Source organism: Podarcis liolepis (genome assembly GCF_965112155.1).
Source record: "Podarcis liolepis genome assembly, chromosome: 2".
Lineage (NCBI taxonomy): Eukaryota > Metazoa > Chordata > Lepidosauria > Squamata > Lacertidae > Podarcis > Podarcis liolepis.
Window position 1 is genome coordinate 67,924,753 of NC_139555.1, and position 22,069 is coordinate 67,946,821.

At 44.9% G+C, this 22,069-nt stretch overlaps 1 protein-coding gene across 2 annotated transcripts in view; it reads left to right on the forward strand.

The window, feature by feature from the left end:
- The first annotated feature begins 281 nt into the window (after window positions 1-281).
- Window positions 282-22,069, forward strand: part of CPLX2 (complexin 2) — a 128,998-nt gene continuing 107,210 nt past the window's right edge. The window contains exons 1-2 of one of the 2 annotated variants that reach the window (XM_083488570.1): window positions 282-645; window positions 10,608-10,697. The gene's annotated coding sequence lies outside the window, so the exon portion shown is untranslated. The remainder of the gene's footprint in view (window positions 646-10,607; window positions 10,698-22,069) is intronic. The other variant, XM_083488569.1, reaches the window with a different exon arrangement.

Here is a 22,069-nt window from a genome sequence, read left to right on the forward strand (position 1 = left end):
AAAGCCAAATCACACGGTCGATCCTCAGGAGGGACAAATTAAGTGCCTCTTCCCCCACTCCGCCCGCAAATGGGTGGCTCCGCTCTTCTCTCCCCACCGCCTTAAACGTGCTTATCCCCCCCCCCCCGCACCCAGAGCTTCCCAATCCTGTCGCTCAACCCCGAGCTTTCCCGGCCCCGAAACGGCTTGTGCGGTGCAGAAGCGCGCCTGTCGCTCTGCCCCGCGCCCTCCCCTTCTATCTGCCTGACACGTCTGCTCGCTCTCCAGGAACGACGTGAGGGAGAGAAAGAGAGAGAAAAGCGCGCCTTCTTCGCCGCTCTCCCCCTGCGGCTGCAAGGAAACAATGGTCTGGAGCCCGCCGCCGCCGCCGCTACGACCAATGTATAGATAATGTGCGAGCCTCCCTGCCGGGCTCGAGGCGGCTATTTTTAGCAACGCCCGCAAGATCCCCCCACCCGGCGCGCTCTTCCCTCCCCTCGCCCAAGCCGGGAGTGGAAGCGCCGCCGTGCAGGGCAAAGGGAGCCGACGAGGCACCGGCTGCTGCTGCTGCTGCTGCGACTCCGCTCCCCGCCCCCTTCCGCGGAGCGACCCGGGCGGCCGGCGCCGCAGGAGCCCTTCCTTCCACACGCTGCGCCAGGCGCCCAGGTGGGTTATGGCTGTTTGTGGTGTTGTCGTCTCGCTCGCCGCCGCCGCCGCCGCTTCTCCCTCAGCCGCCCCGCCGGCGAGGCCCAGCGCCTCTTGCCCAGCAAAGAGCGAGCGAGCGAGCGAGGGAAGCGTGCCTCTTTAACCCCCTCGGGGCTGGGCGTGTCCGCGCCGCCGCCGCTGCTGCTTCCCGCTCGCCGGCTCCGAAATGGTGGACGCGCCGAGGCGGGGGAGGAAGGATTGGGACGCAGGTGGAAAGGGCGACTCTTCCAGCCAGGCGGACGCCCACCTCCCCGAGAACCCCCCGGCGGCTTTTCCTGGCTCTGCTTTCCGGCAGTGGCAGGAAAGGGCCTAGCTAGTGTCGCTGTAGCCACCTCTCCACCTCTCGCTCCCTTCCTTCCCAAACGAGCCAAGCAGCCCCATCTATTCGCGCCTGCGGTGTGTGCACGGGGGAAAGAGCTCCGGGCTGCTTTGCCTTTTATTTCGGCTTCACCAGACACTCCAGCCTCCAGTCATGGAGGCTTCTGCAAAAGCCTCCCATTTCCTCTCGCTTCCCCTCCCAGCTCCTATTAATAGCAGGGGTGCTTTTGTCTTTCCTTTCGCATCCGTTAATTATTCTCATTACTGGGACGGGGTAGGGAGCGGGCAAGGAGAGCTGAAGAAGGGGAAAAGAGCGGGCGCGGGGTGGGGGGAGGAGGCAGCCGCTCAATCTCTTCTTATATAGACAGGGTTATAAAGGAGCTTTATTCAGCCTGGTGGGTGGGTGGGTGGGGAGCGATGTGTGGGGTGCTGTGGGATTCCCCCACGTACAGACACGCACAAGCCCCTCCCTCAGCCCGTGCTACGCTATAGGCGCAGGCCGCGAGGTGGGCCTGCTCTGGTAGAGCCGAGGTCAACAGATAATGCAACTGGGGGGGCCTCTCACCAAAATCCGAATCGATGCCTTCTGCACTCTCACACCCCCAGAATCAAATAGGAAAAAATCTGTAAGGGGGAAATGGGGATTTGAATACAAATAAAGGCCTCTTGAATTTAATGTATAAGCAGATCTGCCCCCCAGTCCCTGGAAGGATTTAAAAAAATGTACCGGCTTTGAGGTCTGTACAGAGGCTGGAGTCCTAAAAGGCTTCACCGCATAGATAATGCAACTATATTGTGTCTTGCAGCAGGAATGGCAATTCTGTTTTATTTAGTTTTGGTTATCAGATCTGTGCATTGGCTATCTAAACATGCACTGCAACAGATGGCTCGTAGCTGAACAGGACTGGTGCAGCACCATGCATGGTACCATGGTGCTTTGTGCTCCAAACCTGGTTGTGTCACACAATGCATCCCTGTGTGGTGTACCTTAATAAATAAATAAAATTATTTTCAGTGTATCTGAAGAAGTGTGCATGCACACGAAAGCTTATACCCAGAACAAATTTAGTTTGTCTCTAAGGCGCTACTGGGACGCAGGTGGTGCTGTGGGTTAAACAGAGCCTAGGACTTGCCGATCAGAAGGTCAGCAGTTCGAATCCCCGCAACGGGGTGAACTCCCGTTGTTCGGTCTCAGCTCCTGCCAACCTAGCAGTTCGAAAGCACAAATTGCAAGTAGATAAATAGGTATCGTTCCAGCAGGAAGGTAAACGCCGTTTCTGTGTGCTGCTCTGGTTTGCCAGAAGCAGCTTAGTCATGCTGGCCACATGACCCAGAAGCTGTCTGTGGACAAACGCCGGCTCCCTCAGCCAATAAAGCGAGATGAGCGCAGCAACCCCAGAGTCGGTCACGACTGGACCTAATGGTCAGGGGTCCCTTTACCTTTAAGGTGCTACTGGACAATTTTTTAATTTTTTTATTTATTTCGGCTGCGTCAGACTAACACGGCTACCTACCTGAATCTGGTGTATTGTACCTTAAGAGGCACACAGGGCCTGAGCAAAACCACAACCTCAAAAACGTCCCTAGATGTCTCAGATCTCAATAGTGAAATAGCAACTCGTGTGTGTGTGTGTTTAGTTATATATTTTAAATGTTTTATTCTGAAGCTGTATCTTGGTGTTTTTTGTTATGTGTATGACCTGCTTTATTTATTTTTCTTATGTACATTGTTTTGAGAGATATATTATTATGTTACTAAAAATGTGGGATTTTGTTGTTGTTATTATTAGCAGTAGCAGTTGCCCTGAATGTGAAATCTGTATTTTAAAAATATGTATAGTAGTTTTTGTTGAGAAATGCAAATTGTTTTGATTTCTTAAAATTGCAAGATTGCAATTTGGAGTTTGCACCAACATCATCTTTTGACCATACCCATATCAAACCATTATTTACAATGGTGTATTTATAAATCAAAGATTAAAATCCTGTTCTTTCTTTGATCAATGACAATAATATGTCATCCAGAGTAATATGGATTACTTTCCCCTTAACCATTTTTCCACCTTCATTAAGGGAAACAGAAGAACAGCAGCAATTTTCTCTTTTCCCCAAAAAATGGTTTGGAAGGTAGGGGTGGTTGGTTCAATCTGTACAGTGATTGCAATAGTTCTCTCTTTGTTTATTCATAACAAATTAAGATGGTTTATTTAGGATTACATAAATCTACTTCATAAAATGCACTAAAAGGTAGGGGGGATGTCTTCTTTTCCCTGATACTTGAACAAAGGCACCTTTAGCCAGGTCAGATGTGGCACTGCTGAGCACTGGGTATCAGATTTGATCTTATGGGAAAGGTCTGAACACCTTTTTAATTTTCAGAGTGTGACAGAGTGCTTACTCGTGGTAGCTGTTGAGGTAGTGGTAACGTGGTATTGTTTAATTGTGGTTTTCATCATGTGACTACATCTGTTAATGCATTCAGCATTTTCTATATAGGATTGGAGGGAGGGGGAAATCCTATGGTAAGTAGGGGTACAAGAGTGCTAGAATTCTTCCAAGTAGTCTGGATCACTATTCTATGCTATTGTTCAGAAGGATAAAAGCCCCTCATCTTGACCTGGCTTCCTTTACTTGCTTTTTCCAACACTGTGGGCAACACCTGCTTATCCAATGGGATGAGAAGAGAACAACAGAGGGGAGGGGGAAGGAAGGGAAAGCCGAGGTTGATGAAGTGAGTAGGGCAAGCACATATTTATGTGGAACAAAAATATTTGGACAGCTGGTAATTTTTGGAGTCTTGCCTTATTGTGTCATTTATCCCAAACCATGTTCCTAAGCTGGCCGTGAACCAGAAATATAGACATGTGGCAAAAATCTGTGGATATCTTATGGAGCGCATAAATTATGGTGACAACATGTTGATGCTTTCAGCAGAAAACATGATAACTGAATGCACCTGTGGCAGTGAACAAGATGATAAGAGTACTGAGTTGTCTGTTGTACAGATTATGTGGAGAGCAACCTGTTTCAAATTCATAAAAGTGTATATGCTCTGTATTAGTGATCTTCAAATCTTCAGTTTATCATTTCATCCTCATTGACTTGACTGCCAAGGATTTGCTGTAAGATGCTTCTACTTTGATTTAGACCAAGATTTAATTTACACAGTCATTTCTCACAGAGCACCAGCCAAATGCAGTGAACCTCATTTTTGTCCTCTCAGGACTACAACACTTAACACATCTAGTATTCTTCTCTGGCTGTGAGAACTGCAGCTTAAGGTTGGTAGCAGAGTCATGTTGCAATTTAGGGAAGCTTTTCCATCTTTACTGATCTTCTCAACTATGATAGGGTGCAATGTTTAATCAATTAATCTGTTAAGATTAATGGATAGAAAACAATTTTAATTAACTGAAACAGTGTCCTCCAATAAACCAGGCAGCATATTTTTAAAATAAAAAAGTTGTTACGGATACAACCAAAGCTTATTAAAACTACAGGTGGCAAGTTATGTCTTGAAGGAGGCATTCCTTTCTTTCACACAGGAGACAATGTTTCTCCTAAAAAGGCTACCTGCTAGAACACATGTATACATCATTAAAACAAAGTATGTGTCTTGTTTCAGAGCTATTGTTTTACCTACTTTCAAATATCTGGGCTAAGATTTCTTTAATCGTGTGCCAGCCCCACTTGCTGAGCTTCCAAAGAACCCCAGCATTTCCTGGAACAAAGTTTTAAAAGCCGGTGTTCCATAGTGAACAACGAAAACCAGCCATGGTTTGTAAGATGGCTCAAAGCTTCTGCTTGGGGAATAAGATTTATGCCTGGAGATGGGGAAGCACACAAAAATTCTGCCAGAAGTCACTGTCCACTAATCGGGTGTTAGAGCAGGGCAGGGCACCGTGTAACCCTCCAAATGTTATTGAATGCCAGCTCACATCAGCTCCAACCAACATGGCCAGTTATGGTCCAATAGCACCTGGGGGCTACATCCCTGTGTTAGAAAGCTTGCATCATCACCCTTGTACCATTTCTGGGATACTGGTAGCACCATTATTTCCTGTTCAGAAGAATCCAGAAGCATCACAAAAGAGAAAACTCTACATATAAAGATGGAGCTTTGAAACTTCTTTGAATGCAGCTGGGGGTTTGTTTCTTCCAACTGCTGTGTGTACCAGCATTAGTATTGAAATCATCCCAGCTAGACATAGCTATTAACACCTTGGAGAGGTAGATGAGAAATTGAGTTCACACCTTAACCCTTCCTAGTGTTTTATTTGGAGCAGTTTGTACTCGAGATAGCTAAATAGGCCCAACAGGATTTTCATAGATTTATTTTTTTTTACATGAGAAAATGAGATAAGTCAGATTGTCAGATCATTATTGTGTTGGTTGCGTTACAGTAGCACCTAGAATCCCCTGTGAGATGAGCAGTGAACACACATGGTAAGAAAGAGCCGCACATCTTGGCCTGGGCAGTCCTGAGAGCAGAATATAAGCAAGGCCAGGATCATTGTTTGGAGAGACACAGCCAGATCAGTGATAGGGGAAAAAATCCAGATTTCTTGGTTGTCCTATCATTACTTTCTGCACTCACTAGCCCATATGTTGTTTGCTTGTTTTAAAAAATATTGACCCATATACAATAAAATCTTCGGACACAATCCAACAGAAAATAAGCATTTTTGCGTAGAGTTGTCTCCGTGAGAAATAAATATGTGTGTGCTTACCTTCCTCTGTTGCCTTCAGTGTTACTTGGGCTTTCCTGGGAACAAGTCTTACTGAACTCAATAAGACTTGCTTCCGAGTCAATGTGTATAAAATGTCACTATTAACTGCTTCAGATTGGCTGGATCTGTTGTGGGCAGAAGGTAGATTGGAATCTACTCTGGAATATTCAAGCTTTGTGTGTGGAAGAAGGTTGCTATAGGTAGCAGAGAAGGGCTGTACCTGATACTGTGGTTTCTGCTGATTCTTCTTACCTTTTAGTGCAGTGGTGGCCAAACTTGGCCCTCTAGCTGTTTTGGGACTACAATTCCCATCATCCCTGACCACTGGTCCTGTTAGCTAGGAATGACGGGAGTTGTAGTCCCAAAACAGCTGGAGGGCCAAGTTTGGCCATCACTGTTTTAGTGCAAGTGAAGTTGTTTGTGGAGAAGCAGATAAGCCTCTTTATCCTGTTTCTCCCTTGAGCTGTCTGTCTACAGGTTCTTGAACCTGCATCACCTTTCAGAAAAGATGGCTTGTTTGGGGGTGAAAAATGAACTTGCATGAGGAAACCCTGTTAAACCTTATCATAGCACCAGACTAATGTGGTTGCAGAGAAGATCCGGCTTCCTTCTGGCAAGGGTGATTTATATAAACTCCAGTTTTATACTTCGAGTGGTTTAGCTTGTGAAACGCAGTAATCGAATACATAAAATAAGAAGGATCTGGTTCCAGATTAGTCCCACAGTTCACTTTCATTAGGCTTGGAGCTGATTCACACATGCATATGTTGCTGACTTGAGAACTGCAAGATATATGAAGTTATGAGTTGCCAGGTGTGAATGAGGCTTCACATATCATACTCCACAGATGCCGCCATCCAGCACAGTGGTTTTCAGTGGAGCCAGTTCAAACATTCAACTGTGAGCTATTTCCATGCATGTGCAGGGTCTTCTGCATGCTCACAACCTGGCCAGAATCAGATAGACATTCCAATTTTAAGAACTGGTGACTCTACATGGGGATGCAGGCATGCATACATTGTAACTAGTGCAATTGCAGCAATTATTCTTTTTCCCTTAGAAGATTCTGTGTTTGACCAGCAGATTTAAATCCCACAATGGATTGTGAAGTTTAGTTGGATTTGGAGTCCCTGCCTGTTTGTGTTTCCATGTAGTTGGTTTGCTGAATCCAGTGCTTGGCATCTGGATAAAATAGCCTCCAAGAATTGTCTTTCAAGGTCAAACCAATGTACAGGTAGCCAAAATAGTTTCTGACAGTGGCTAAAACTAGGTGCATGAGGGGAAACGTACAAGGCACTGGAGTCGTTATTGAATGATCCATTTTCTGTCATTTACTCACAGCTTCTGCCAAGGAAAGGAACATCTTGATAATGAGATTGTATTCCCTGACCAACTTGGCTTGATGCCATTACTGGATTGACTCTCTCTATTAAAAAAAAAAATCTAATACACTGAAAGCCAGTTTTATTCTTTACTTCCACAACATTCCTAGCAAATAATTCCACAGATTAAACTATGTGGAAAACTATGATCCTAAAAGATGTAGCAGTAAAAAAGATAGTATAGGTATCTTCAGTTCCATAGTCTTATAGAATCATAAGGCTGAATAGCATGTTAAAGTCTTCTCAACTGAGGCGGGGTGTGATACACATAAATCTTGTCCTTTGGGAACCCATTGTTTTGTTGTTGGTGTTTGTAATCTGATGGAGGTGACTTTGGTTTCTGAAAGGTTATGCCAGAATAATTGTGTTAGTGTCTAGGGTCCCACTAAAGTCTCTTTTTTGTATACAACTAACTGATATATAACGACCATATTTTTCGCCCTATAGGACGCACCGGCCCATAGGACGCACCTAGATTTTTTTGGGGGGGGGATAAAGGGTGAAAAATTATTTTCCCCCCCAGGCTTCCCCTGACACCAGCCCCCAGAACAGGACCCAGAGTGATGCCGAAGCTGCGTGCAGCTTTGGCATCGCTCTGGGAGCTTGGGGGCTGGAGAAGGGGGAAGCCCGAGCTTCCCCAGCCCCCAGAACGGGACCCAGAGCCATGCCGAAGCTGCGTGCAGCTTTGGCATCGCTCTGGGAGCTTGCGGGGCTGGAGGAGGGGGAAGCCCCCTGCCAGCCTTCTAACCAAGTTGGGGGACAGCAGGAAAGGCGTGCTGCACCTCCCGCTGTCCCCCGAGTTTGCGGGGCTGGCGACGGGGAGGAGCAGGCTCCCCCCCCGCCAGCCTTCTAACCAAGTCGGGGGACAGCGGGAAAGGCATGCTGTGCCTCCCCGCTGTCCCCTGAGCTTGTGGGGCTGGCGGTGTGGCTCTCCTGAAGCCTGGAGAGCGAGAGGGGTCGGTGCGCACTGACCCCTCTCGCTCTCCAGGCTTCAGCGAAAGCCTGCATTCGCCCCATAGGACGCACACACATTTCCCCTCCATTTTTGGAGGGGAAAAAGTGCGTCCTAAAGGGCGAAAAATACGGTAACTAACATGGGTGGCGCTGTGGTCTAAACCATAGAGCTTAGGCCTTGCCAATCAGAAGGTCAGCGGTTCAAATCCCCACGACAGGGTGAGCTCCTGTTGTTCAGTCCCAGCTCCTGCCCACCTAACAGTTCAAAAGCACATCAAAGTGCAAGTAGATAAATAGGTACCGCTCCAGCGGGAAGGTAAACGGTGTTTCTGTGCGCTGCTCTGGTTCGCCAGAAGCGGCTTCGTCATGCTGGCCACATGACCAGAAGCTGTCTGCAGACAAACGCCGGCTCCTTCGGCCTATAGAGCGAGATGAGCACCGCAACCCCAGAGTCGTCCGCAACTGGACCTAACAGTCAGGGGTACCTTTACCTTTTTAGCTGATAGTTATAGGACTTGCACCAGAGATCAGCCGTTTTGTAACTTCCTCAGTCTGTATGAAATTATTCTCATTTGCTGTATCACCCAGCGAACTTCATGATTGAACAGGTATTTGAACCTGAGTCTTCCGTGTCTAAACCTACTAACCCACCCTGACTTCCCTGCTGCCTTCCTAACCATCATCATAATCCCATAGACAGGCAATTGGCACATTTAGGCAGAGTTCATCAGTGGGACCAGAAGAGCACACAGGAATTCAGGCAAGAAACAGGACCTTGGAGAGCTCCAAGTGGAGCCTGACAAAGTTCAAGCTGGATACAAACCACCAAGTTCGGCAAAGATCTGGAGCTCACTGAAGGCTGATAAATATGAGCACCCAGTTCAGGTGGTGAACTCTCCAGGATCTCAGGCATGGATCTTTCAGTGATCCTTTTAACTGGAGGTACCAAGGATTGCTCCTGGGAGCTTCCATGAGCAAAGCATGTTGTCCACTCCTCCATGAAAACACGGGCTGTGTTTCCCACTGAGGGTTCATAAAACAGGTGCTTGGTCAAGTCTTCTATAAGTTTCAGAGCATTTGTATTATAATGTCCAAATCAGAATGAATATATATATATAGTCTCAAAGCTCCTAAGTTTGTATCTAAGATAAATGAGAGAAAGTTAATACATTCATGCAAAGGAATAGACTGTAATGGTCAAGAAACACAAGAGCCTCACACTCATACACATTCACAGGGTTCTGCCAGCTTCATCTGTGCTGATCTCTTTCTGGCTAATGGGACCAGTTCTGGTCATCCTAATGAGACTAATTCTGGTCATCCTCTGTCCCTTTTTCTTCCCTGATTTGTGTGCTGTCAGTGCAGACAACACTGATCATCAATTCAGAGGTGGGGGAGATCCTTGCCAGCAACATTATGGGAACAGTCCAGTGTACAACATTTGTCATATTTGAGAACTTAGCAGGACTCTCAGCAGAGATGGAATCTTGCCAGTCAGAGTGTTTGTGGGAAAGGAATGGAACCAATGTGATGTAGCCACTGCTGTCATGAAATACCGGGACAGCCCAGTGTTCACATTGAAGGCAGAATCAATACACATCTGAAAATTCTGAAGATTAAAAAGGGAAATGTGTTTTTTAAAAAACTGATATCTAAAACAAATGTGGAAATGACCATGGAAACTAATCTGGAATCAACTTAGTTTATCTTTCCCTTACCACATAGCACACCCATCTCTGTGACTAATCTGTCAGAGTGGCTAGGACAGGAGTCTAGGGATGATCTATGTGGCAGAAGGAAAGTGGAATGAAGCCCATTTGCAATGGAGGTTGAGTAACTCAGGAAGCATGGAAACCAGAAATAAAAGGCAGAGACAAACACTGGATTGTTACGAGGGGGGCGGGGAGATGGTTTGAGAGAATAAGCTACACATGCCTGGAATTTCTGGATTTTTTCCCTGTTAAAACAGGATGGGAGTAGTCTGTATTGGATCAGAGCAGTTGTGCCTGTCCTCCTGGAGGACAAAGAAGCAGCTGATGGGGTGGGGAGCATGTAAACCAGGAAAACAACATGAGGGGAAAGGTCCCAAATATCACCCCCCCCCCTTTCCAGCAACACTGCTCCAGTCAAATTGAAGTTCACCACGACTGCTTTAAAGTCATTATAAATATGTCAGGAGATTAATCATGGATCTCTCACGTGATGTCTCATTTGGTGCTGAATAGATGGCTGAACCAGAGATTCTGGAGAGGGAACCGCATTTGGAGAATAATGAGATGGTGTCCTAAGGGAGTCATTGCTAAGCAGAAGTGCATGTGATGTGCTTTCTAGTCTTCTGTTGTGGCTGTTGCCTCTTATAATGGAAGTTCCGGCTCATCGTGTAAGTTATAGACTGTTGCTGCTGCTGCTATAGTACAGGTGATGGTTCTGCTAGCTAAGGTCCACTGAGCTAGGCCAGGAGTAGCACCAAAAAAGGAAGAGCAGGAGTGCAAGACCAAGCTCCCCTTATCTTGTCCTCTTCATCTACATGCCTTTCTAGGGTCTGTGCTGCCTTTGACATGCACTGCCTGACTGAGGAGCCCTGGTTTTAGTTACCTGAAGGAGCACTTGCCTGCAGAACAACAGCAAGGTAGGTGCATTTCTCTTCTGGTTCCAAGTTGCTGCTTATATATTTATTTGTTGTATGAATCACCTTTTGCATACATCTCAATGTGATTTACAAGTATACAATAAAAACTCAAAATAGTTTTTTTTTTAAAAGAGTGCATAAACAACTAAAGAAGTGTTTTAAAATTGATACAAAATGGCCATGTTGATCTGCAATTATGGTTTTTGGTATGGGAGTGAGAGCATTTTCACAGGCTGACTCCATTATAATGTTTCAGTTATTGTCCTTTTTTCACTTTGTAACTTAACTTGTTTTCAAGTTGTTGCCTTGATACTATTCTACTGAATATTAGCACCGTTCAATGAAGATGTCAACCCAGTGTATGGCAGTTGTGGAAAAGATTTCATGTTAGGGGGATCATTGGGAACAGGACTGAAAATGCGACTGCCTATATCATGTGACTGTTATACAAAGATGTCCTTGTAAAAATATCAAAACGTAGAGAAATTAAGACGGTGCCTTTTATCAGTTATGCACTTTCTTAGGACAGTGTGTCTAAGTTAGTTGGTTTTCTTCGAAGCCTGATACTGGTGCTTTTTGTGCTGATTTCTAGATAGCTACAGGGAAAATCACTGTCTTTAGTTTGGGGTCTCATAAGTGCTTCCTTTGTCTGACAGGGGAAGGGGAAACTTAAGTGACACCTGGCATTCTTCACACAGCTCCTTTTATCCAACTCCTCCACACAGTGCATTGCATTTCCTTTGCCATAAATATTTATGGGCTGGAGTCACTGTACATGTGCATTTATATATGATATTAAGGATGTGGATAAAGACCAGCTGTGCAAGGATAGGCCAAAGGGACCTATGGTGCTCGTGATAGCATTGAGGCCAAATGCATTACAGATCTCTAGCGGAGAATGGAATTTGGACCCATTTGCAGGAACTGGGAAGATGAATAGGGAGAAAAAGGCTCAAATGTTTGAAAAGAAGCTCCCCTTCAGGTTGAGGCCTTCAGGTAGTTCAGAAACTCCCATCTCTGGTGCAGCAAACTACTCAGCTGGGAAGGGTGGTTGTATGGGTGTTTAATAATGCATGACACGGAGACTTGGGGCTTTGTTCAGTCTGTACAAATTATAAGAATAATAAGAATAGTAAGAATAAGAATAGTCTGCCCTTTAGGGTAGCTAGAACTAGCGAGCAGCATTCCATTCTGTTTCCTTGGAATTATTCACATCTAGTGACCTGTCTGACTAAAACTGGTTTCAGTTTTAAGTAGTTTCCAAGGATGCCAGTTGTCAGAGATGCTGGGAAATGTAGTCCAGTAACACCTAAAGGGCCACATACTCCACATCCCTGATCAATGCTCTCACTTAAGTAGTTGTCTTATTCCAGGCCCACGAGGGATTTCCCCATGGAGTCCAATATTTGTTTTAATGTGACACACATCCCTATGGTAATGCACACTGTGATTCGGGAACCTGCTTTTAGAGCTGTGGTGCCAGTTCTCTAGAATTCTCTTCCATTAGAAATGAAACAAGACCCAACCCTGTTATACTTTCAACATCCACTGAAATCTTTTTTCCCAAGCCCAATTTGTCTACTTCGTTTCTTTGGTTTTAATTATTGCACAATTGTTTCTTCAGCTTTAATACTGTTATATGGTCTGTGTTATGCATCATTTATTTTAGCTTCTATGTACTTTTTATACTGATTTATTTAGTTGTATTATAGTTCTTTTTTCTATTTTATTGTCAAGTGGAGTTGGGTTGTAGAGGAATAAAATAAACAGCAGCAACTCTCCAGAGGCTTTGGCAGGGGACTTTCTCAGCACAGGCTGCTTCACGTCCTTTTAACTGGAGATGCATTTTTGCATGGCATACTTTTGTCAGATTTATTTATTTACTTACTTATAATAAGAGTTATATGCCCCTCTGCACATAGCATACCAAAGTGGCACATAGCATGTGGTGTGAATATTTGTTCCTTCAAAAACTGTATGCAAGACAAAAAACTGTAGGGCATAGCACATGGGCCCACTCAAGCCCATTGATTTCAGTGGATTTTAGCATGCCTAGTTTTGTCTGTACTGGATTGCTTTAATTTATTCTTCCTAGTGATGGAGTAGTGAAACCTTAAGATACTGGCCGTTATTTGAAGGTTTCTGCTCAATTGGTTGTCTTAAGTTTGACTATGAGACCAACTAATGTTGCAGTTTTGAACCTGCTTAATACAAACTAATCTTCATACAGTGGTACCTTGGAAGTTGAACGGAAACTGTTCTGGAAGTCTGTTCAACTTCTGAAACATTTGGAAACCAAGGCACGGCTTCTGATTGGCTGCAGGAAGCTCCTGCAGCCAATCGGAAGCTTCGGAAGCCGTGTCGGATGTTGGGGTCCCAAAGAACGTTTGCAAACCAGAACACTCACTTCTGGGTTTGTGGCGTTTGGCAGCCAAAACATTCAAGTTGCAAGGCATTCATCAACCAAGGTACGTTACTTCTGAGTAAATCTGCACTGAGTACAAGTTTGCCCTGTGAGTAACCAGTTAAAATGCTAGATGTACATCTACTAAAGGTAGAATGTTATTTTGACTAAGTTACACAGCCAGATAATGTATTATTTGCAATATGATCGTAACCATATGGCCTTTGTGGATGGGAAAGTCCTTATAGACAAAGGAACTAGAGCCTGCAGGATCAGGCCTATGGCCCATCCAGCACAGCAGCCTGTTCACACAGTAGCCAATCAGATACCTGTGGGAAACCTGTAAGCAGGATTCAGACAAAGAAGGGTACTCTCCCCTCTTGTGGTTTCTAGAAACTGGTCCTCAGAAGCAGCACTGCCTCTAACCATGAAGGCAGAGCAATCACAGCTGGTAGCTGTTGATAGCCCCTACCCCCATGAATTTAATCTAACCCTATATATCCATCAGATTATTTATGGCAGAGCCACTCACATACACATAGACCACCTTTCTTTCAGAAGACAGCTCCAAATTCAATTCCACATTAAAAAAACAAAACCTGACTGAAACAAGTCATTTTATTGTATTGATCCTAAGACATTTGTCAGAGCTGGAGATAATACATGCATCTCATAATGCACGTTCTGTTATTGTGGTATCTCTATATGCCCCAAGTGCATTGTTGCTCCTGCACAATACTCCCACAAGGCCCTCGTAATACAATATGGTAGGATGTACAATGTACAGTTCTGCTACTTTACATCCCTGTACAGCCTTAAAAGACAGAGATATTTATTTATTTTTGACAGCAAAATTGTTTAAGCTTTCTGAAGTGGAGAGAAAGAAAAGGGAAAGGAACTCTGAGTCACTTCTGATGAGATAACAGTGACAACTGAAGCAATACACCAGCACAACCCCTGCTCAGTGCAACTTGCCATTTTTCTTTTCACAGAAGAGATGGGATCTTGCATTAGTTTACAGCTTCGACATTACATTACACACACTAAGCAATGTGTGTGCATGTGCACCGCGTGTTGTGCAGTGGCTCTTATAGCACAGTCCTCAGACATCAGTTGCACTGTATTTGATGAGGCCTAGGCATAGGTAAGTTTGCATAGAATTGCTGCAAGCTTATTCACACTCAGTGGGAGTCAGCTCCACGGAACTCTTTAGGTCTTAAAGGTAAAGGGACCCCTGACCATTAGGTCCAGTCGCGGACAACTCTGGGATTGTGGCGCTCATCTCGCTTTACTGGCCGAGGGAGCCAGCGTACAGCTTCTGGGTCATGTGGCCAGCATGACTAAGCTGCTTCAGGCGAACCAGAGCAGCACACAGAAATGCAGTTTACCTTCCCACCAGAGCGGTGCCTATTTATCTACTTGCACTTTGACATGCTTTCAAACTGCTAGGTTGGCAAGAGCAGGGACCAAGCAGCGGGAGCTCACCCCGTCGCGGGGATTCGAACCGCCGACCTTCTGATCGGCAAGCCCTGGGCTCTGTGGTTTAGACCACAGTGCCATCAGTGTCCCACTCTTTAGGTCTTAGGATTGTGCTTTTAATTGTTAAAGTAACAAGGAAGTACTTCTTCTCACCTCACATAGCTAAAATATATGGTGGCCATCAACAGCTTGAGGACAGCTTTAAAGTGACAGTAGACATATTGGGGGGGGCTAAAGCTTTCCATAGCTATTTTTTATTATTTCAAATGTATAGCTTTCCCTTCCTCCAGCTCACAATAATAAAATTACATTTTTAAACAACAACAACAAAGCTCTTAACATGTTGCAGACAGCAGTTTAAACCGGAGTGTGAAAACTTTGTAAAAGCCCCAAACCCTGGAAAAATAAAATATTGCTACATTTCCTGAATGCCACTGACTGCCTTGTTTCCCTTGAAAGGGAGGGCCATATCTCAGGTACCGCCACTGAGATGGCATTCTGGTATTTTGAGGTATACCGTATCTGATGTTAGAGGTAATATACAGTCATCATGGTTAGTATTTCTGGCCTGAAATTGGAAACCTGGGATGGGGGGGGGGACTTGTCTCAAGTCGTTGTTCTTCATGCTACCTTCTACTGATAGGGACCACGAGCAAGACCTTCACCCTCAGATACCTCTGCTGTGCTTATCTTATTTGTTGAGTTTCTTTCTGAATGGTGGCACTTTGTCTCGGCCCATCTCTGCTCTACTGTACTGCTTCTAACTAAAGAGGAACCGATTTCCCATCATGTCCCCAATGCCTAAGTATAGTTTCTCTGGTTCGAACAAGCCTGTGATCTTTTGGAGAGTCACTGGGTGATGAGGATCCCATTGCTGACCATCAGTATCTTAAAAAAGAAGAAAGATTAGACGTACACTCACCTGCTGGAGCTGTAATACAAGAAAACACATAACCGTCAGATACTTTTTAAAAAAATAGAGGATCAAAAATATGGTCATAACGGGGATAGTTGTGGAGCTTCTCACTAGTCAAGTTGAAAGCCATATTCATTAGGGGGCTGTGACAGTTTCACAACCACATGCTGTATGGCAGCTCTAAGGGAAATGGATGTATGCTATCTGTGTGAAGAAGAAACTCATTTTTCCCAGTGACAAAATATTGTTTTGAGTGCTGGGAAAACATATTTGCTCCACAATAAAAAAGCATAGCCTCAAGGGAAGACAAGCGGACAGTATGCTACAAATGAGGAAAAAACCGTTGTTATTTATTTATGTAATGAATGTGCATGGCAGCCCTTGACAGAGCAACAGAAGCGCAATTGACAGATCTCTGCCCTGAGGAGCTTACATTGTAAATTTAGACATGGCGGGCAAAGGAGAAGTAGGATGAAGCATGGGTGAGAGAGATGGATATGTACAAATACATCTCCATATATTTTAGGAATCATTTCAATTGCACACTGGCAAAGTAGCTGCTGATTTATTTGCCTAAAATGATAAGCAGCTTGATCATGCTGAGAGACCTATAGAGTGCTAAGGGTTTCTTAGAATGAAATTTCTGTTCTTGAGGGGGGAGAGTGCCTATGGGCAGAAGATTGTTTAGTTAGCATTGTTCAGACCTTCAGAGGAATGCTGAAGTGAAAACCCAAGTAGGAGTGGTTGGTTGAAGAAAGACCACGCATGTAGTACTGGCAATAGATTGGGAATGGGGAAGCCTCTGATCCTCTAGATGTGTTGAACTACAGCTCCGATCAGTGCAGCCATTACAATCAATAGAAAGGAATTACAGCAGTTGCAGTCCAACAACACTGGAAGGACCAAAGTTTTCCCAACTTAGTGCAGAAAACTGACACCCTCCTTTTTTTTCATTCTTTGCCTGTGAGCAGCTTTTGGAGAAGTCAAAGAAATTTAAATTACTACAGCACCTTAAGGCCATCTTAGGATGCTTCCAAATAACCTCTTTATTGAGCATTCGTTCTGATTTGTTTGTGTGGAGGTTTGGTGAAAGTTGCAACAACCAAGTATTATTAGCACACTTTCCATTGCCTTTCCCATCACTTTCCTTACCACAAAAAGTCGGTTTTTGGGGGTGGGGGAGAAGGTTTGTTGTGCAAGACCTCACCATCAGCTGTAATTGCACAACCTGAATTTGCCAATATTTGATTGAACCCTACCTGAGAAAAGAAGCAGCCTGGAAGTGTTCCTACTATTGGAAGAGGGACTCATTTGTTTTTAATCTACTGAATAGACTTACCCCATCTTTATTCCCTCACATATGACACTCCCAGGCTGTTGCTGCATGGGGAGGGGTGGATTCTGCACCTACTCAGGACCTGTCAGTTGTGTACCAACACAAAATTCACCAAGTTTAAAAATTAAAGAACAGAGACAAATGACTGTGCTTTGCTGGTTTAATATTTAAACATGAAGGCAGTGAGCTTGATTCTGATCTCAGTTGCCTTTGGCACCACTAGCAGCAGCCTTTTGGAAGTGGCACCAGGATCCATCCCCACCCCTAATGTGCCACGCCTGCACAGCTTGCCCTGAGGTTATACTGCAAAAACAGCCCAATACAATTCCTCTTCTGCTGTGTTTCCCAACAGCCTCCATCACTAGCTGGGCCTTGCCCTCGAGGTCTTTAAAAGCACCATTTCACTAAGTGATCTTCCAGAGGTTATTGTTACTTTACACCACTTCTTTTTCTTCTTCCTGTTTTTTTTAAAGCAAACTAGAGAATTAGAACAGCAAGATTGAAACCTTTTAGAACTGCAGCCATTATAATGTTCCCACCACATGAGCAATTCATCAGAGAACCAACTTAGCAACGGAGGCTGTGGATTTCCTACCAGTGGAAGTTTTTAATAATAGATCACAGAATTTTTTTTAAAACACACACACACATTGGATGTAATTAATCCCATCTTAATGTTCAAGGGGGCTGCCCACTGAGTGACCTTGTAGGATCCTTGCCATCTTATTTATATGTATATTTATGAGTTTTCTGCACATTTAGTAAAGCAGTTTAAAAAAAGAAATAAGAACATGGGAAGCTACTATATACAAGTAAGACTTTTTATCCATTTGGCTCAGCATCGTCTACTCTGCCTGGCAGGTGCTGTCCAGCATCTCAGGTGGAGAAGGGCTTTTCCATTGCCTGTCCCTGCAGACACCAAGGTTGAACCCATAACCCAGTTCTGCCACTGGGCTTGGATTCCTCACTAAAATTCTTCTTCTTTGAGCATTAAAAAGGGGAATATGGGAGGGAAAGTTTGCACCCAAACATTTTTTGAGGTTCGTTTGTTCCAATCTGGAAATTATTTGCAGGCATGGAAACTACAGTGTGAACATGGGCTGCCCAGCCCTGCCAGGGTTCCACCATTCTTAGTTTCATAAGAGTTGGGAAAGAACTCCAAAGGTCATCCAGTCCAACCCCTGCCAATGCGCAAAGCCCACTGCTGTAGCATTTGCGATAGGTGGCCATCCAGCCTCTCCTTAACAGCTTCCAATGGGGAGCCATCCTATCTAGTCACTTCAGATCAGTGCATGCAAGGGTTTATGATCCAGATGCATAGGTTTTTAAGAGTATGAGGAAACACTGCCATCCTTAGGCTGCAGTCCTATGCACACTTACTAGGGAATGTGTCATGAAACACAGTAGGACTGACTACTGAGCACACATGCATTGGTTCAGGATGCCTCTGAACTGCATGAGGTTTTCAGTTTCTGGCAAACCCCATGGTTTTGACAGTTGCCTACTACCCACATAACTGTGGACAGGACGGATGATAACTGGGAAGGTTTGCCCAAGAAAGTAGGGTAGCACACAGCACAGGATCTTCACAGGTATCAATGTATGTAGTGCAGATCTTCCTGTGAGTGTGGGTTTGTGGCTTTGCAGCATTGTTCACATATAACGTCTTCTATTTGGCTGCTTTAGACATATTGTTACATTTCATTCTCTTGTTTTGTACTCCTTGGTTTAGGATTATATGCATTTACATTTAATCTAGGATCAAAACAACCCCTTCAAGTTAAGGTGCTTGCAGATTCACCCATGCACCATAAAGCACAGGCACTGAAAATGAGGTGTTTGCCTTGATTTCTGCATCTTGTAAGCAGCAAGCACATTCTGCTGTCTCAAAGAATGTGCTCTCTTTTTTTACTATTTGCATATTTTGCCCAGTAATTCAAATAGTGCAGTAGGCAGCCTCATACAAGGTATGCAGCTGTTGTTTTACCTCTCAGGGATTTGGGGAGGTGGGTGACTAAAGCTGTGACAGAGGGCTCAGCCCTCTTGGCCTGCTGCTTCCCTCCAGGGAAACCCACTCTTTGCTGCTGAATTGGAACAAACATCAATCAAGTTTTCCATGGACTGACATTTGCTCCAATTCCGTACTAGTGAGTGGGATTTCCTGGGGGAAGTGGCAGGGCAAATGGAAAAACTCTCAGACCCATGCTTTGTAGGCACAGGACTGCACAAGTGTGGATGAACCCAGAGTACCGTACAACAACCCCGAGGTGCGGGTCATCCTGCTTTGTTAACTCGGGAACCCTGTGGTTATGTGGAAGAGTTGCCGATGCAGTTTTGATGCCGTCCAAAACAGTCCAAGTGCAGGCATCTTTGCTGCAAAGGTATGATTTAAAAAAAAAACCTCCCGGCCACTTCAGATGAAATTAGATGAACACCCAAAGACAGTTTTCCATTGTAAGAGATATTGGGGTCACTGATTTTGTGTGTGTGACATGTCTTGGAAGCTGAAGAGACCCCCCCCAACATGTATTATATTTACTGCTGCTCAGACCTTTTGACTGACCCTCTCTCCCTAGTTACTTCTGCACATAAACTTGCCCTTCAGGAAGAGGCCGTTCTGGTCCCATCCTTCCTGCTTTCTAGCCCAGTCCAGCATTTTAAATGCCAGTAGTAGCAGCTGGAAGAAGGTGTTTGCCCAAGAAAAATGGCCCATGTGCCTCACAGCTGCCACAGAGCTTCCAAAGCATCCAGGGACAGGCAGCTATGACTAATGGGCTCCACAGGCATCTGACAGAAACGGTGCCTTCTCCAAACATACCTCAGGCCAGGCTCAAGCTGTGATGTCACTCCAGAAAATCTCTATTAGAGTCAATTATGTTGCTGCCGCTGCTTCCCTTACTCTGCTTCTCTCAGTGTGCCTCTGATGAATCACCTGCTAAGACTGAAACATAGCTGCTGGAAGAATCTTGATCAATGCTCTAATCTGGAATCAAGCTAGCACTTTTGCCAAACCTTCCAGTTTTGAGTGCGTGGCCTCTGTCCACCTGCTTTCTTGGCAACTGGTGAACATCCTCTTTCCCCAGCTTCCCTTTCCTGAGCAAGAATCAGACAAAACAATGTCAAGATTCTGTCAAAAGCAACAGTTTACAAACCAGTGGCCGGATGTGAATGGCACTTTGGGAATATGTGCATCAATACTAGGATCCTGGCGTTGAAAGCCAGCTCAGGATGCTGCCATCTGCCGCTGCTCTTTTCCAAAAAAAGAAAAAAAGAAGTGCTTTGTCCATGCCACACAGGCCTGTTAACAATTTACCAGACAGTAAATTACTCTTAATAGCAATTGAGAATATTATGTGCCTTCAGTCACATCCACACTAAAAGCTTCCCCCAAAGTATACTGGGAACTTTAGTTTGTTAAGAATGCTGGGAATTGTAGTTCTGTGGTGGGTAAACTGCAATTCCCAGGATTCTTTGCGAGAAGCCGTGTGGTATAAATATGTGCTTTAAACGTATCATGTGGATGTGGCTACAAGGGTGGGAATCCAGTGTAGCGCTAAGGCAATCATTCCATCAGTGCAACGATTTCTGCTTGGATAAGGGGATGTTCTCCCCCTCTCCTACCCCTGCAAGCCCCCTAAATCTGTCCTAGGGGTTCCCCCAATCCTCTGGAGCAAAAAGGATACAGGTGGGAGGGGGGAATTCATATTGTTCAAGTGGAAATCCTTGCGCTCATTTGTAGAATACACACCCCAAGTCAAGAAGTTGCAGCCAGGTTTGCATTCTGAGACCCAATTCACACTTTATCCCAATGAGTTGAAAGAGAAAGTATAAGTGACTTAAAGGTAAAGGGACCCCTGACCGTTAGGTCCAGTCTCGGACAACTCTGGGGTTGCGGCGCTCATCTTGCTTTACTGGCCGAGGGAGCCGGCGTACAGCTTCCGGGTCATGTGGCCAGCATGACTAAGCCGCTTCTGGTGAACCAGAGCAGCACACGGAAACACCATTTACCTTCCTGCTGAAGCAGCACCCCCACCGTCGTGGGGTTTCAAACCGCCGACCTTCTGATCGACAAGCCCTAGGCTCTCTGGTTTAACCCACCGTGCCACCCACGTCCCCATAAGTGACTTAGGCATCCTCTATACACTCTTCTGAGTTTCTTGTGACTCGTGCGTATTCCCCCTGATTAAACGTTTTACCTCTGACAAACCAGTCATAATGAAACTTTCCCTCCACTGTCTCCCAACTCTGGTGCTTGTTCTACCTTACCCCATCACTCCACCCTATCATTATTACTTTTATGGCAAGTTTAGAGACTTCTGCTTTTAGTGGGCCCTTGTCTGCAGCATTTTATGATGCCTGGATTGCCAAGACACTAAGAAGGGCTTCAAAGGGTCCTTGCTTCAGCTCATAACATCTTGTACTGATCCCATTTTGCCTTGGACACATCCCAAATCCCTCTGAGACACCTCATTTCATCTTGGGATTCAGGAGTCTTTCAAATCTTGACACACACACACGTCTTTTTCTTTTTTTAGACAGCCATAGCATGAAGTGCACTGCCACAACCTGCAGCGGCAACTTCGTTCTCAAGACTAGCCACTTAAGAGCAGTGGTGTTAAGAAGCTGAAAGGGTACTTTGCCAGGAATACAGTAAACTGCTTATTAACCTGTGCTTGTGGAGCTACACTCTTCCTGCCTAAGATTCTCTTCTCATGGATTTTGTAGAATGGATTGTTTTGCTCTGGGCAGTGCACACTTTAGCAGCTGTCTGTGCTGAACTAGGTATGTTCGCCTGAGCAAACAGGAGCACTGTGAGCAGGTGGTTAAACATTTCTTTGCCACTTTGTAGAATACATTGTTCTTCTTTCTTTGACCAGTTTTACCACATAAACAGACACTATCCATTTCTTTCATTATATATTTTTAAAAGCCTACTTAAAATCTGTTTAAGCAAGAAAATAAGTCCATGAGCAATCAAAGCCCTAGGGTCCAATTGTGCCCATCCGCTAGTCTTGCTTTCCTTTCCCCTTCAGCCTCCCACACACCCCCCAAATGACTTTAGAAATTTGACAGGTCCTCTGGAGCAGATTTGGGAGGCAAATGGGGCTGCAGGAGAGACGAGGAAGGGAAAATCTGCTTGTACAATCCTGGAGGTCACCCAGACCATGTTGCATTATGCTACCAAAATACATGAGATCTGTTTGTTTGTCCCAAGCATGTTGTGCTTTTTTGTGTAT